Genomic DNA, 15176 nt, shown 5'->3' on the forward strand with positions numbered 1-15176 from the left:
CCCTCCCTGTACCATCCCTCTGGGTCGTCCCAGTGCACCAGCCCCAAGCATCCAGTATCGTGCATCGAACCTGGACTGGCGTCTCCTTTCATATATATTATACATATTTCAATGCCATTCTCCCAAATCATCCCATCCTCTCCCTCTCCCACAGAGTCCAAAAGACTGTTCTATACATCAGTGTCTCTTTTGCTGTCTCGTATACAGGGTTATTGTTACCATCTTTCTAAATTCCATATATATGCATTAATATACTGTATTGGTGTTTTTCTTTCTGGCTTACTTCACTCTGTATAATAGGCTTCAGTTTCATCCACCTCATTAGAACTGATTCAAATGTATTCTTTTTAATGGCTGAGTAATACTCCACTGTGTATATGTACCACAGCTTTCTTATCCATTCATCTGCTGATGGACATCTAGGTTGCTTCCACATCCTGGCTATTATAAACAGTGCTGTGATGAACACTGGGGTACACGTGTCTTTCAGTTCTGGTTTCTTCAGTGTGTATGCCCAGCAGTGGGATTGCTGGATGATAAGGCAGTTCTATTTCCAGTTTTTTAAGGAATCTTCACACTGTTCTCCATAGTGGCTGTACTAGTTTGCATTCCCACCAACAGTGTAAGAGGGTTCCCTTTTCTCCACACCCTTTCCAGCATTTATTGCTTATAGACTTTTGGATTGCAGCCATTCTGACTGGCGTGAAATGGTACCTCATAGTGGTTTTGATTTGCATTTCTCTGATAATAAGTGATGTTGAGCATCTTTTCATGTGTTTGTTAGCCATCTGTGTCTTCTTTGGAGAAATGTCTAGTTCTTTGGCCCATTTTTTGATTGGGTCATTTATTTTTCTGGAATTGAGCTGCAGGAGTTACTTGTATGTTTTTGAGATTGGTTGTTTGTCAGTTGTTTCATTTGCTTCATTTTCTCCCATTCTGAAGTCTGTCTTTTCACCTTGTTTATAGTTTCCTTTGTTATGCAGAAGCTTTTAAGTTTAATTAGGTCTCATTTGTTTATTTCTGCTTTTATTTCCAATATTCTGGGAGGTGGGTCATAGAGGATCCTGCTGTGATGTATGTCGGAGAATGTTTTGCCTATGTTCTCCTCTAGGAGTTTTATAGTTTCTGGTCTTATGTTTAGATCTTTAATCGATTTTGAGTTTATTTTTGTGTATGGTGTTAGAAAGTGTTCTAGTTTCATTCTTTTACAAGTGGTTGACCAGTTTTCCCAGCACCACTTGTTAAAGAAATGTCTTTAATCCATTGTATATTCTTACCTCCTTTGTCAGGCCAATATCACTGATGAACATAGATGCAAAAATCCTTAACAAAATTCTAGCAATCAGAATCCAACAACACATTAAAAATGTCATACACCATGACCAAGTGGGCTTTATCCCAGGGATGCAAGGATTCTTCAATATCTGCAAATCAATCAATGTAATACACCACATTAACAAATTGAAAAATAAAAACCATATGATTATCTCAATAGAGGCAGAGAAAGCCTTTAACAAAATTCAACATCCATTTATGATAAAAACTCTCCAGAAAGCTGGAATAGAAGGAACATACCTCAACATAATAAAAGCTATATATGACAAACCCACAGCAAACATGATCCTCAATGATGAAAAATTGAAAGCATTTCCTTTAAAGTCAGGAACAAGACAAGGGTGCCCAGTTTCACCATTACTATTCAACATAGTTTTGGAAGTTTTGGCCACAGCAATCAGAGCAGAAGAAGAAATAAAAGGAATCCAAATTGGAAAAGAAGAAGTAAAACTCTCAGTGTTTGCAGATGACATGATCCTCTACATAGAAAACCCTAAAGACTCCACCAGAAAATTACTAGAACTAATCAATGAATATAGTAAAGTTGCAGGATATAAAATCAACACACAGAAATCCCTTGCATTCCTATACACTAATAATTAGAAAATAGAAAGAGAAATTAAGGAAACAATTCCATTCACCATTGCAACGAAAAGAATAAAATACTTAGGAATATATCTACCTAAAGAAACTAAAGACCTATATATAGAAAACTATAAAACACTGGTGAAAGAAATCAAAAAGGACACTAATAGATGGAGAAATATACCATGTTCATGGATTGGGAGAATCAATATAGTGAAAATAAGTATACTACCCAAAGCAATTTATAGATTCAATGCAATCCCTATCAAGCTACCAATGGTATTCTTCACAGAGCTAGAACAAATAATTTCACAATTTGTATGGAAATACAAAAAACCTCGAATAGCCAAAGCAATCTTGAGAAAGAATGGAACTGGAGGAATCAACCTGCCTGACTTCAGGCTCTACTACAAAGCCATAGTCATCAAGGCAGTATGGTACTGGCACAAAGACAGAAATATAGATCAATGGAACAAAACAGAAAGCCCAGAAATAAACCCATGCACATATGGACACCTTATCTTTGATGAGTATGTTTTTTAGCAGAAATTTTGCAGACCAGAAAGGAATGTCACAATATATTTAAACTGGTAGGGGGAAATCTACAACCAAGAATGGACTACCCAGGAAAGCTATTATTCAGATATGAGAGAGAGTTCTACAGAAAAGGAAAAGCCCAAAGAATTCAGCACCACTAAAATGACTTTGAACTATAAAGAAAGCTGAGCACCCAACAATCGATGCTTTTGAACTGTGGTGTTGGAGAAGACTCTTGAGAGTCCCTTGGGCTGCAAGGAGATCTAACGAGTCCATCGTAAAGGAGACCAGTCCTGGGTGTTCATTGGAAGGACTGATGCCAAAGCTGAAACTCCAATACTTTGGCCACCTGATGCAGAGAAATGACTTACTCATTGGAAAATACCCTCATGCTGGAAAAGTTTGAAGGTGGGAGGAGAAGGGAATGACAGAGTAGGAGATGGTTGGATGGCATCACCAATTCAATAGATATGAGTTTGAGTAGGCTCCGGGAGTTGGTGATGGACAGGGAGGCCTGGCGTGCTGCAGTCCATGGGGTCCAAAGAGTCGGACACGACTGAGTGACTGAACTGAACTGAAACTAACTTTGCAAGAAGTATCGAAAAGGCTTAGCTAAGTGGTAAGAAAGAAGTGTCTTTTTACCTACCCTAGAAACCTACCCTAGACCACCATGTTTCTCTGAGCTCCTTCTGCATCTCATCCTATTTTTTCCCTCAGAAACCTACATGTTCAATTAAATATCGCTTGTATCCGTATTAGCAACAAGGTATTGGATTAGCTCTTGCAATGAATTTCCTGCTGTGGCAAAATATTTAAGAAGTTATGGAATGTTAATTATTTGATCAAGGAATTCTACTCTAGATTTTATCCTAAGGGAACAATCAGAATTAGGCAACAATTTTCATGTACAGAGATGTTCATTATACCATTAATTGAAATGTCAAAATATTTGAAATCAAAGCAAGGAATGTATTAAATTTTCATAAACAAGAAACAACTTATCAAAATTAAAGGATATTTGAAAATAATATTTAATGACAAACATAAATACCACATATTGTGATATGATATTATTCATTAAATGACTTATTCATGCATATTTATGATCATATGCAATATGTCACACATAATTCAAGGCTCTGGTTACATAGCTATAAACAAATAAGCAAGCCCCTATCCATGTGAAGCTCATATTCTCATGGTAAAAGTAAATAATATAAAGATAAGCAAATACGTATATTATAAAGAGTCAGATAGTGATGAACAGAATAATGGAAAGCATGATTCAGGTACTGTTTTTAAGGATTGTCAAGGAAGATAAAATAAACCAAGTGGATATCTGAGAAAGAGAATTTCATACAAAGCAAATATTAAAGTCTTGTTATTGGAATGAGTTTAACATTGAAGGTCATTGTCATTCAAGATGAATAAATGAATGAAAGGAAATGGAAAACCTCATGCACTTTTCATAGGATATAAATTGGTACAGCCACATTGGGATAAAGTATAGAAGTTCTTCAAAAAAATAAAAGTAGAACTACCACATAATCCAACAATTCTAGTTTTGGACATTTATATGAAGAAAACAAAAATCACTAACTCAAAATGATATATGCATCCCAGTGTTCATTGCAGCATTACTTACAGTAGCCTAGATGTGGAAGCAACCTAAGTGTCCATTTAATAGATGAATGAACAAAGAAGATGTTATAGATAGATAGATATAGATATATAAGACAAAGTTAATCAGCCATAAGAAAGGAATGAAAAAGGGTGAAATCTTGCCATTTGTGACAAAATGTGTGAACTTGGAGGGTATTACACTAAATGATGTAACTCAGACAGAGGCAGACAAATGCCAGGTAATTTTACTTATATGTAAAATCTAAAAGAGAAAATTAAGAAAAAAAAAAGAAATAGAAAAAGAACAAATTTGTGGTTACCATCAGCAAGGGTTAGGTACAAGGGAAATTCAAGGAAAGGCAGAAATTTCCACTTATAAGTACTAGGAGTGTAATGCACAGCATGATGACTATAGCTGACACTACTATGTGATATACACAAATATTGTTAAGAAAATAAATCCTGAGTCTTCATCCCAAAGGGAAAAACATCTCTTTTTGCTGTTTCTTTGTACTTTATGAGATACTATATGGTAACTAAACTTATTGCTGTAATAATTTCAAATATATATGTCAAGCCATTATGCTGTACACCTTAATCTGATATATGTACACACACACACACACACACACACACATACACACACATAGGTATATGTCAACTATATTTCAATGAAACTGAACAAAAGTGAAAGATAAGCTTAAATTTTAAAAAAAATTTAAAGTAGAAAATAATTCTTTCTACCTACTTGTTTTCCAGCTACTCAGGACCTTTACCTAAAGGCAACCACTGTTACTGAGTGTTTAAATATCCTCCTAATGAAAATGTCCATGTGTGATGCCTCAGATATGACTTTTAATTTAAATATGCTATTTTATTTAATCATAAAAACTCATGATATGACTATGCATTACTCTCATTTTAGAGCAGAAGAGACAGAGATTCATAATGACTTAACACCTTTTCAGAGTGCCACAAGTAGATAAAATCTCAAACAGACTTCAAATATAAACAAACAAGGGACTTCTGATTATTAAAAACGTGTCAACACAGTTTTATCAATTTTATGTCATATTTTTGTATGTCAAATAATAAAAGGAAAAACTCATTAAGTATGGTTGATGACACATATATAGCACAACAGAAATATTCACAGGTACAAATATTCTCTTAAGTCCATTTTTAATGAATCACATTTCAATTTGTTGACAAATGTATTTAAGTATTTTCAGGGGAAAAAAGTACTGCTGGCATCTTTGCAGATAATCAAACTGGAAATAGCTCTCTGAAAGCTACATCAAAATATAATAGCAATTACATTTCCTTCTGTGTTAAATATGCCAGATTTTCGTAAGCACTTTACTTTTTTTAAAAATTGCATCTTACACATGCTTCTGTGGTATGAAATATGATTATTCCCATTTAACAGTTGAAAATAAAAAGCTGGACAATTAAGCACTACATATAATGAGAGCAAAAGCTGGTATTTCATCCCATGTCTCCACACCAACACTTTTCTTGTCTTTTTGGTAATAACTCACTGCAGTTTTGATTTTATTTCCCTGATGATAAGTGATGTTGAACATCTTTACATGTGCCTGGTAGCCATCTGTATGTCTTCTTTGGTAAAATTTCTACTCAGTTCCTCTGCCTATTTTTAAAACAGATTCTTTGTTTATTGATATTGAGATGTATGAGCTCTTTATGTATTTTGGATATAAACCCCTTATATAATATCATTTGCAATTATTTTATCCCATTCAGTTTCTTTTCATTTTGTGGATGATTTCCTTTCCTGTGCAAGAGTTTTTTAATTCAATGTGATCCCATATGTATATGTTTGCTTGTCTTGCCCTTGTACTTGGTGTGATAAATTGATTGAGTTTCATTGTGTCACATGTAGCTGTCCAGTTTTCCCAACACCATTTACTGAAGAGATAGTCTTTACCCCATCGTATATTGTTGCCTCCTTTATCATAGACTGACCATATAAGTGTGGGTTTATTTCTGAGTTTTCTATTCTGTTTTCTTGATCTATGTATTTATTTTTGTGCCAATATCATATTACTGTGACTATTGTAATTTTATAGTATAATTTGAATCAGGTCATGTAATACCTCCAGCTTTATTCTTCTTTCTCAAAATCATTCAGATATTCAGGGTCTTGTGTTTTCACAAAAATTTTAAAGTTGTTTGTTCTAGTTCTGTGTGAAATGACATTATTATTTTGATAGGAATTTCATTGAATCTGTAGATTTCCTTGAGTAGTATGATCATTTAAAAAATATCCTTCCAATTCATGAGCACAGTATATTTTTTCCATTTATTTGTATCAATTCAGTGACTTTCATAAATGCCATATACTATTCAGAGCACAGGTGTTTTACCTTCTTGGTTAGCTTTGTGTGTCTGTTAATCACTCATTCATGTCTGACTCTTTGTGATCCCATGGGCTGCAGCCCTCTTTCCACGGGATTATCCAGGCAAGATTACTGGAGTGGATTGTCATTCCCTTTGTTAATTTTATTTGTAGGTATTTTACTCTTTTGATGCAATTTTAAATGAGATTTTTTTCTTAATTATCTGTGTGATAGTTCATTTTTAGTGTATTGAAACACAACATAATTTTTATATTAATTTTGTATCCTGAAACTTTAATGAGATCATTTGTTACTTCTGATAGCCTTTTAGTGGAATCCTTGGGATATCTATATATAGAGAATCATGTCATTTGCAAAGAGTAATAGTTTTACTTCTTCCTTTCTAATTTAGATTAATTTTATTTCATTTTCTTCTCTGATTGTTGTGGTTAGGTCTTCCAATAACACATTTAATGAAGGTGACAAGAAGGGGCATCCTTGTCTTGTTCTTTATTTTAGAGGAAATATTTTCCTCTTTTCCTTACTGTGATATTAGCTGTGACTTTGTCATATATGACCTTTATTATGTTGAGTTATATTTCTTCTATACCCACTTTGCTGAGGGCTTTTATCACAAACTTATGATGAATTATTTGCAATACCTTTCCTGCATCATTAAGAAGATCATGTGATTTTTTATCTTTGTTTTGTTATTTTGTTTATGGTGTGTCACATTCATTGATTTGCAAATATTGAACCATCCTTTAATCCCTAGGATAAATCCTACTTGATCATGGTGTAAGATCTTTTAAAGGTACACTTAGATTCAGTTTGCTAATATTTTCTTGAGGATTTTTACAACTATGTTCATCATGAATATTGGGCTATAAGTTTTATTATTAATTTTGTAGTGGTTTTGTCTGGTTTGGAAGTACTTCTTTCTCTTCAGTTTTTTGAATAGTTTGAAAATAAAAGCTGTATTAACTCTTCTGTGAATATTTGGTAGAATGCACCTGTGAAGCTTGGTCTTGGACTTTTGTTTGTTGGGAGATATTTTTAACTACAGATATAACTTCATTACTCTAAATCAGTCTGCTCACATTTTCTACATCTTGCTGATTCAATCTTAAAAGATTATAAGTTTCTACTAATTTGACCACTTTCTCTGGATTATCTGATTTGTTGATATGTAATTGTTTCTAGTAGTCTATTATGACTGTTTATCTCTAGTATCAGTTGTGACTTCTATTCCATTTGTAATTTTATTTATTTTGGTCCTCTTTTCCTTAATAAGTGTACTTAATGTTTATCATTTGTTTTTAGAGAACCATCTCATTGTAATTGATAATCTCAAGGGTTTTGTAAAATATCTATTCTATTTCTTTATACTCTGATGTTTATGATTTATTTACTTCTACCAAAAGGGCTTGTTTATTATTTTTCAGTTCTAGTTAGGTGTAAGGTTAAGCTGTTTACTTGAGATTTTTCCTCTTTCTTGAGGTAAGTTTGCATCACTATGAACTTCCCTCTTAACAATGATTTTGCTGCATCTCACAGATTTTGGACAGTTGTCTTTTCATTCTGGTGGCTCAGATAGTAAAGAATTTGCAATGCAAAAGACCTGGGTTCAATCCTGGGTTGGGAAGATCCCTTGGAGAAGAGAATGGCTACCCACTCCAGTATTCCGGCTTGGAGAATTCCAGGAACAGAGGAGCCTGGTGGTTTACAGTCCATGGGATTGCAAAGTGTTGAACACAACTGAGCAACTAACACTTTCACTTTCTTTAAACACATTTTTATTCAATTATTTATGGCTGTGCTGGGTCTTTGTTGCTGCATGGGCTTTTCTCTAGTTGCAGTAAGCAGGGGGCTACCCTCTAATTGTAGCACATGGACTTATTGCCATGGCTTCTCCTGTTGTGGAGCACAGGTGCTAGAGCATGCAGGCTTCAATAGTTGCAGCATGTGGGCTTAGTAGTTGGAGTTCCTGGGCTCAAGAACACAGGCACAGTAATTGTGATGCATAGGCTCAGTTGCCCTGTGGCACGGGGAATCTTTCAGGACCAGGGATAGAACCCGTGTCTCATGCATTGGCAGGTAGATTGTTTACCACTGACCACCAGGGAAGCCCCTGGTCTGAACATTTTTTTTTTTTAATTTTGTCTCAAGGTATTGTTTTAAATTTTCTCTCACTGCCCATTTATTGTTAAGCAACATGCTGCTTAATCTCCTCTTGTTTATGTCTTTTTAAATTTTTTTTCCATTAATTGATTTCTAGTTTCATACCATTGTAGTCAGAAAATGTGCTTGATATGACTTCCAACTTCTTAAAATTATTTGACTTGTTTTAAGGGGTAGCATCACAGATACAATGAACATGAACTTGGGCAAACTCTGAGAGATGACGACGGATAGGGAGTCCTGGCATGCTGCAGTCCATGGGGTTGCAAAGAGTCAGACATGGCCGGGTGACTGAACAACAACAAAGGATAGCATGTGAACTATCCTGGCAAATGTTCCATGTGCACTTGAGAAGAATGTGTATTCTGCTACTAATTGATGGAATTTTCAATATATATCTACTAGGATCCTTGGATAAATGGTCATTTAAGGCAGAGGGCTCTAACCCCTGGGCCACTGATCAGTACTAGTCCATGGCCTGTTAGGAACCAGGCCACTCAGCAGGAAGTGAGTGGTGGATGAGTGACTGAAGCTTCATCTGTATTACAACCACTCTCCATTGGTCACATTACTGTCTAGCTCTGCCTCCTGTCAGATCAACAGCAATGTTAGATTCTCAAAGGAGTATGAAACCTACTGTGAACTGTGCATGTGAAAGATCTAGGTCACACACTTATGAGAATCTAATGCCTGGTGATCTGATGTGGTGCTGAGGCAATGATGTGAGTGTTGGGGAGTGGCTGCAAATACAGATTATCATTAGCAGACTGGTTTGACAGCACAGAAACCATAATAAATCAATTGCTTGCAGACTCATATCAAATCACTATCATTGAGTGGCAAGTGAAAATTAAGCTGCATCTGGTGGCAGGCTTTATACAGGCAAGTGAGTTGATATACTTCAATTGTAGAGTTGCCTCTAATGGCAGGCTTTAAGTCAGAAACTAACACTTATTTTAGTCCATGCATGGTCTATCCATTATTTTATTTACCAATTCCATCCATGCCTCTTTCTCACATGGCACAATCATCTCAGCCACAGTTTTGGTAAACCCACAACATGACCATATTCAAAATGAGTAAGTGGCAAAATCAATACAATATTGTAAAGTAAAAAAAAAAATAATTAATTAATTTTAAAAAAAAGATTGCTTGAGAGCTTATTTGAAAAGAGGTAAAGACCCAGTGATGAGACAGCAGAAGACTCTAACACTGCCAAAAAAAGAAGAATGCACTTAAAATACCAGGAGTCCTATTTAAATCACAGGTTCATTGCAACAGGTTATTCACATTCTCAAAGCCTGCTTTGTATTTATAATATGAGGTAACTGGCTACCCAATGAAGTGGTGAAACATTTGAAACTGCTTGGCCAAGCACCCTGCATTAAACGACAAGCCTTTAGAGTTTTCAAAAGGAAAACAATGTGAGCATGAAGAACAGAAGCAATTATTGAAGGACACCACTTCATCAAATGTGTCTGCACTGAGCGCATGATTCTTAGTGTCTAACTGCATTGCTAAAGCTAAGAAGCCCTTTACTATTGATAAAAAGTTGGTCTTGCCTGCTGCTAAGGACATTTACTTTTGGGAGAGGCTGCAGTTCAAAAGACAGCATGTGCTTGTCTGTCAATTAGTACCATAACAAGATGAATTGATGAAAGAGGAGGACCCTGAGGCACAATTGTTAAAGAGGATTGATGAATCACCATGGTACTCAATCCGGATTGACAAGTCTACCAATATTGGCAACCGGGCAACAATGCTTGTTTGGAGGCCTTTAATTTTTCAGGAGGATGTGCTTGAGGATATGTTGTATGCACTTTGTTGCTAACCAACACCGCAGCTGCAGAAATTGTGGAGTCTTTGAATGATTCAGTTCAGTTCAGTCATTCAGTCGTCTCTGACTTTTTTCAACCCCATGAATCGCAGCACACCAGGCCTCCCTGTCCATCACCAACTCCCGGAGTTCACTCAGATTCACATCCATCGAGTCAGTGATGCCATCTAGGCATCTCATCCTCTGTTGTCCCCTTCTCCTCCTGCCCCCAATCCCTCTCAGCATCAGAGTCTTTTCCAATGAGTCAACTCTTCACATGAGGCGGCCAAAGTACTGGAGTTTCAGCTTTAGCATCATTCCTTCCAAAGAAATCCCAGGGCTGATCTCCTTCAGAATGGACTGGGTGGATCTCCTTGCAGTCCAAGGGATTCTCAAGAATCTTCTCCAACACCACAGTTCAAAAGCATCAATTCTTCAGTGCTCAGCTTTCTTCACATGTAAGAGTCCAACTCTCACATCCATACATGACCACTGGAAAAACCATAGCCTTGACTAGATGGACCTTTGTTGGCAAAGTAATGTCTCTGCTTTTGAATATGCTATCTAGGTTGGTCATAACTTTTCTTGCAAGGAGTAAGTGTCTTTTAATTTCATGGCTGCAGTCACCATCTGCAGTGATTTTGGAACCCCAAAAAATAAAGTCTAACACTGTTTCCACTGTTTCCCCATCTATTTCCCATGAAGTGATGGGACCAGATGCCATGATCTTCGTTTTCTGAATGTTGACTTTTAAGCCAACTTTTTCACTCTCCACTTTCACCTTTATCAAGATGCTTTTTAGTTCCCTTCACTTTCTGCCATAAGGGTGGTATCATCTGGATATCTGAGGTTACTTTCTTCCGGCAATCGTGATTCCAGCTTGTGCTTCTTCCAGCCCAGCGTTTCTCATGATGTACTCTGCATACAAGTTAAATAAACAGGGTGACAATATACAGCCTTGGCGTACTCCTTTTCCTATTTGGAACAAGTCTGTTGTTCCATGTCCAGTTCTAACTGTTGCTTCCTGACCTGCATACAGATTTTTCAAGAGGCAGGTCAGGTGGTCTGGTATTCCCATCTCTTTCAGAATTTTCCACAGTTTATTGTGATCTACACAGTCAAAGGCTTTGGCATAGTCAATAAAGCAGAAATAGATGTTTTTTTTTTGGAACTCTCTTGCTTTTTTGATGATCCAGCAGATATTGGCAATTTGGTCTCTGGTTCCTCTGCCTTTTCTAAAACCAGCTTGAACATCAGGAAGTTCATGGTTCACATATTGCTGAAGCCTGGCTTGAAGAATTTTGAGCATTACTTTACTAGCGTGTGAGATGAGTGCAATTGTGCAGTAGTTTGAGCATTCTTTGGCATTGCCTTTCTTTGGGATTGGAATGAAAACTGACCGTTTCTAGTCCTGTGGCCACTGCTGAGTTTTCCAATTTGCTGGCATATTGAGTGCAGCACCTTCACAGCTTCATCTTTCAGGATTTGAAATAGATCAACTGGAATTCCATCACCTCCACTAGCTTTGTTCGTAGTGATGCTTTCTAAGGCCCACTTGACTTCACATTCCAGGATGTCTGGCTCTAGGTGAGTATTCACACCATCGTGATTATCTGGATCATGAAGATCTTTTTTGTACAGTTCCTCTGTGTATTCTTGCCACCTCTTCTTAATATCTTCTGCTTCTGTTAGGTCCATACCATTTCTGTCCTTTATCAAGCCCATCTTTGCATGAAATGTTCCCCTGGTATCTCTGATTTTCTTGAAGTCTTTCCCATTCTCTAGTCTTTCCCATTCTCTTGTTTTCCTCTGTTTCTTTGCATTGATTGCTGAGGAAGGCTTTCTTATCTCTTTTTGCTATTCTTTGGAACCCTGCATTCAGATGCTTATATCTTTCCTATCTTTCCTTTTCTCCTTTGCTTTTTGCTTCTCTTCGTTTCACAGCTATTTGTAAGGCCTCCCCAGACAGCCATTTTGCTTTTTTGCATTTCTTTTCCAGGGGATGATCTTGATCCCTGTCTCCTGTACAATGTCACGAACCTCAGTCCATAGTTCATCAGGCACTCTATCTATCAGATCTAGTCCCTTAAATCTTTTCTCACTTCCACTGTATAATCATAAAGGATTTGAATTAGGTCATACCTGAATGGTCTAGTGGTTTTCCCTACTTTCTTCAATTTAAGTCTGAATTTGGCAATAAGGAATTCATGATCTGAGCCACAGTCAGCTCCTCGTCTTCTTTTTGTTGACTGTATAGAGCTTCTCCATCTTTGGCTGCAAAGAATATAATCAATCTGATTTCAGTATTGACCATCTGGCGATGTCCATGTGTAGAGTCTTCTCTTGTGTTGTTGGAAGAGGGTGTTTGCTATGACCAGTGCATTTTCTTCACAAAAGGAAAACTGAATTGGTCTTTTTGTGTTGGTGTATGCACAGATGGAGCGGCTGCCATGAATGGATGTCTTTCTGATTATACTACTCAGGTCAAAGAGATTACTTCTGAATGTGAGTCTACCTACTGTGCCATCCACAGAGACATGCTGACCAGCCAAAAATTGTCACCTGAGCTTACGAAAGTTTTCCAGGATGTAATTAAAATCATCAACTTCATTAAAGTGCATGTCTTTAGCTCATGTCTGTTCATGCAGCTCTTTGAGGAGATGATACAGGGCATACATGTCTTCTCTTATACACAGAAGTAAAATGGGCTTCTAAAGGTAGATCACTGGCCAGAGTTTTTGCATTAATGAGAGCCACTCCAGAGATCTGTCTTAGAAAAACAATCACCACGGGTAGCAAATTTCAGTGACACAGAATGGATCACAAACTTGCTTACTTGTGTGATACATTCAATCTGCTCAGCAAACTCAATCTGTAACTTCAAGGGAGAATGACATATGTGTTCAACTTGGCAGATAAAGTGGTTATATTCAAAACCAACCTGGAATTATGGGACAACGAGTGAACACTAGCATTTTTGACATTTTTCAAAGATTAGCAGAGATTTTGAAGGAGACTGAGCCAGGCCCTTCTTCCTCCAAGCTGACACATGGTCACTTATCTCAGCTTTCAGAAGACTGAGCATTACTTCTCAGGCATGAAAAAGCACTTAAACTGGGAAGGAATGGATCCAAGACCATTTTTGAATATGCAAGATGAATCAACTTTGTCCATGCTAGAAGAGGATCAACTGCTCAGATCACAAATGATGGTGGTCTTAAAAGCATGTTTGAGACAACTTCAAATTTCCATATGATCTGGATTAAAGTCAAGCTGCAATATCCTGAGATTGCCACAAAAGCACTGAAAAGCCTGCTTCTATTTCCAACATCCTATCTTTGTGAAGGATTTTTATGCAGTGAGAGCAACCAAAATGAGATTACAGAGTAGACTGGACATAAGCAATACACTCCCAATGGGACCCTTTAGTTGCAGGAATACAAACTCAGGGCTCTCACTGATTCTGCATTAAAATGTGTTGAAATCATCCCCAAACCATTCACTACTCCTAGTCTGTGGAAAAATTGTCTTGCACAAAACTGGTCCTTCATGCCAAATTGTTGGGGACTGCAGATTTAAGGCCAATATTTCCTTACTGACTTTCTGTCTTAATGATATTTCCATTGACGTAAGGTATTAATATCCCCATATATTATTGATGCTGGGAAAGATTAAAGGCAAAAGAGAAGGGGACAACAGAGGTCGAGATGGTTGGATGGCAGCACCAACTCAATAAACATGAGTTTGAGCAAGCTTTGGGGGATGGTGAAGGACAGGGAAGCCTGGTGTGCTGCAGTCCATGGAGCCACGAAGAATTGGACACAACTGAGTGACTGAAGAACAACAACAAATATTGCTATATTTCTGTTAATTTCTCCCTTATGTCTGTTAATATTTGCTCTAGTTAAGTGTTCTCTGTAGGGTGCATAAATATTTATGAATGTCATATTTTCTTCTTTGATTAACCATTTGTCATTTTGGGCTGGAGTTGGAGCTGGAGTGGACATGGGCCAGGCCTTTTTTCCAGTGCACACCAGTGGCAACCATCTTAGCAATAGGGCTGTAGCCAGCACTTGGCATGAACTAGAGTTTTTCCCAGGGCAGGCCAATGGTTACTTCTTTGATTGGAGGAGACTTAGCTGGAGACCAGTGTTGACTGAGGTTTTTCCAAGGGTGCAACAGGATCCAAAAGCTAAGTTTTAGGACTGGAGACTGGTACATGCCAGACTTTCCCAAGAAAATGCCATGGCTGCCACCCTGGTAGAGTGTCCTTTTGTTTAGTCCTGTGTGTCCTGTGTGACCCTCAAGAGTCTTCTCTAGTGCCAAAATTGGAAAGAATAAATTATTTGGTGCTCAGCCTTCTTTATGGTCCAACTCTTATATCTATACAGGACTACTGGAAAAATCATAGCATTGACTATGTGCACTTTGTCAGCAAAGTAATGTCTCTGCTTTTTAATATGCTGTCTAGGTAGTATTGTTTCTTACTTCTTATAGTCTTTTCTTTTTCTCTTAGAGAATTCCTTTTACAATTCTTGTAGAAATGCTTTAGTACTGATGTGTTTAGTGTTTGCCTTTCTGAGAATTTTATCTTTCCTTCAATTCTTAATAATAACTTCATTGGGTGGAAAACCTAGGTTGTAGATTTTCCCCTTTAAGCACATTGGCTATATCTTGCTACTCCATTTTGGCCTGCAATGAGCTGATAACCTTATATAGCTTTTCCTATATATGACTCT

General features: G+C 37.1%; 1 long non-coding RNA gene across 3 annotated transcripts in view; it reads left to right on the forward strand.

Moving 5' to 3' along the window:
* Positions 1–15176, forward strand: part of LOC147365550 (uncharacterized) — a 115780-nt gene that overhangs the window by 19135 nt on the left and 81469 nt on the right. The window lies entirely within an intron of this gene.

The sequence above is a fragment of the Bos grunniens genome, chromosome 9 (assembly GCF_055505025.1).
Source record: "Bos grunniens cultivar Pamir isolate PY7600 chromosome 9, Bosgru_T2T1.0, whole genome shotgun sequence".
Lineage (NCBI taxonomy): Eukaryota > Metazoa > Chordata > Mammalia > Artiodactyla > Bovidae > Bos > Bos grunniens.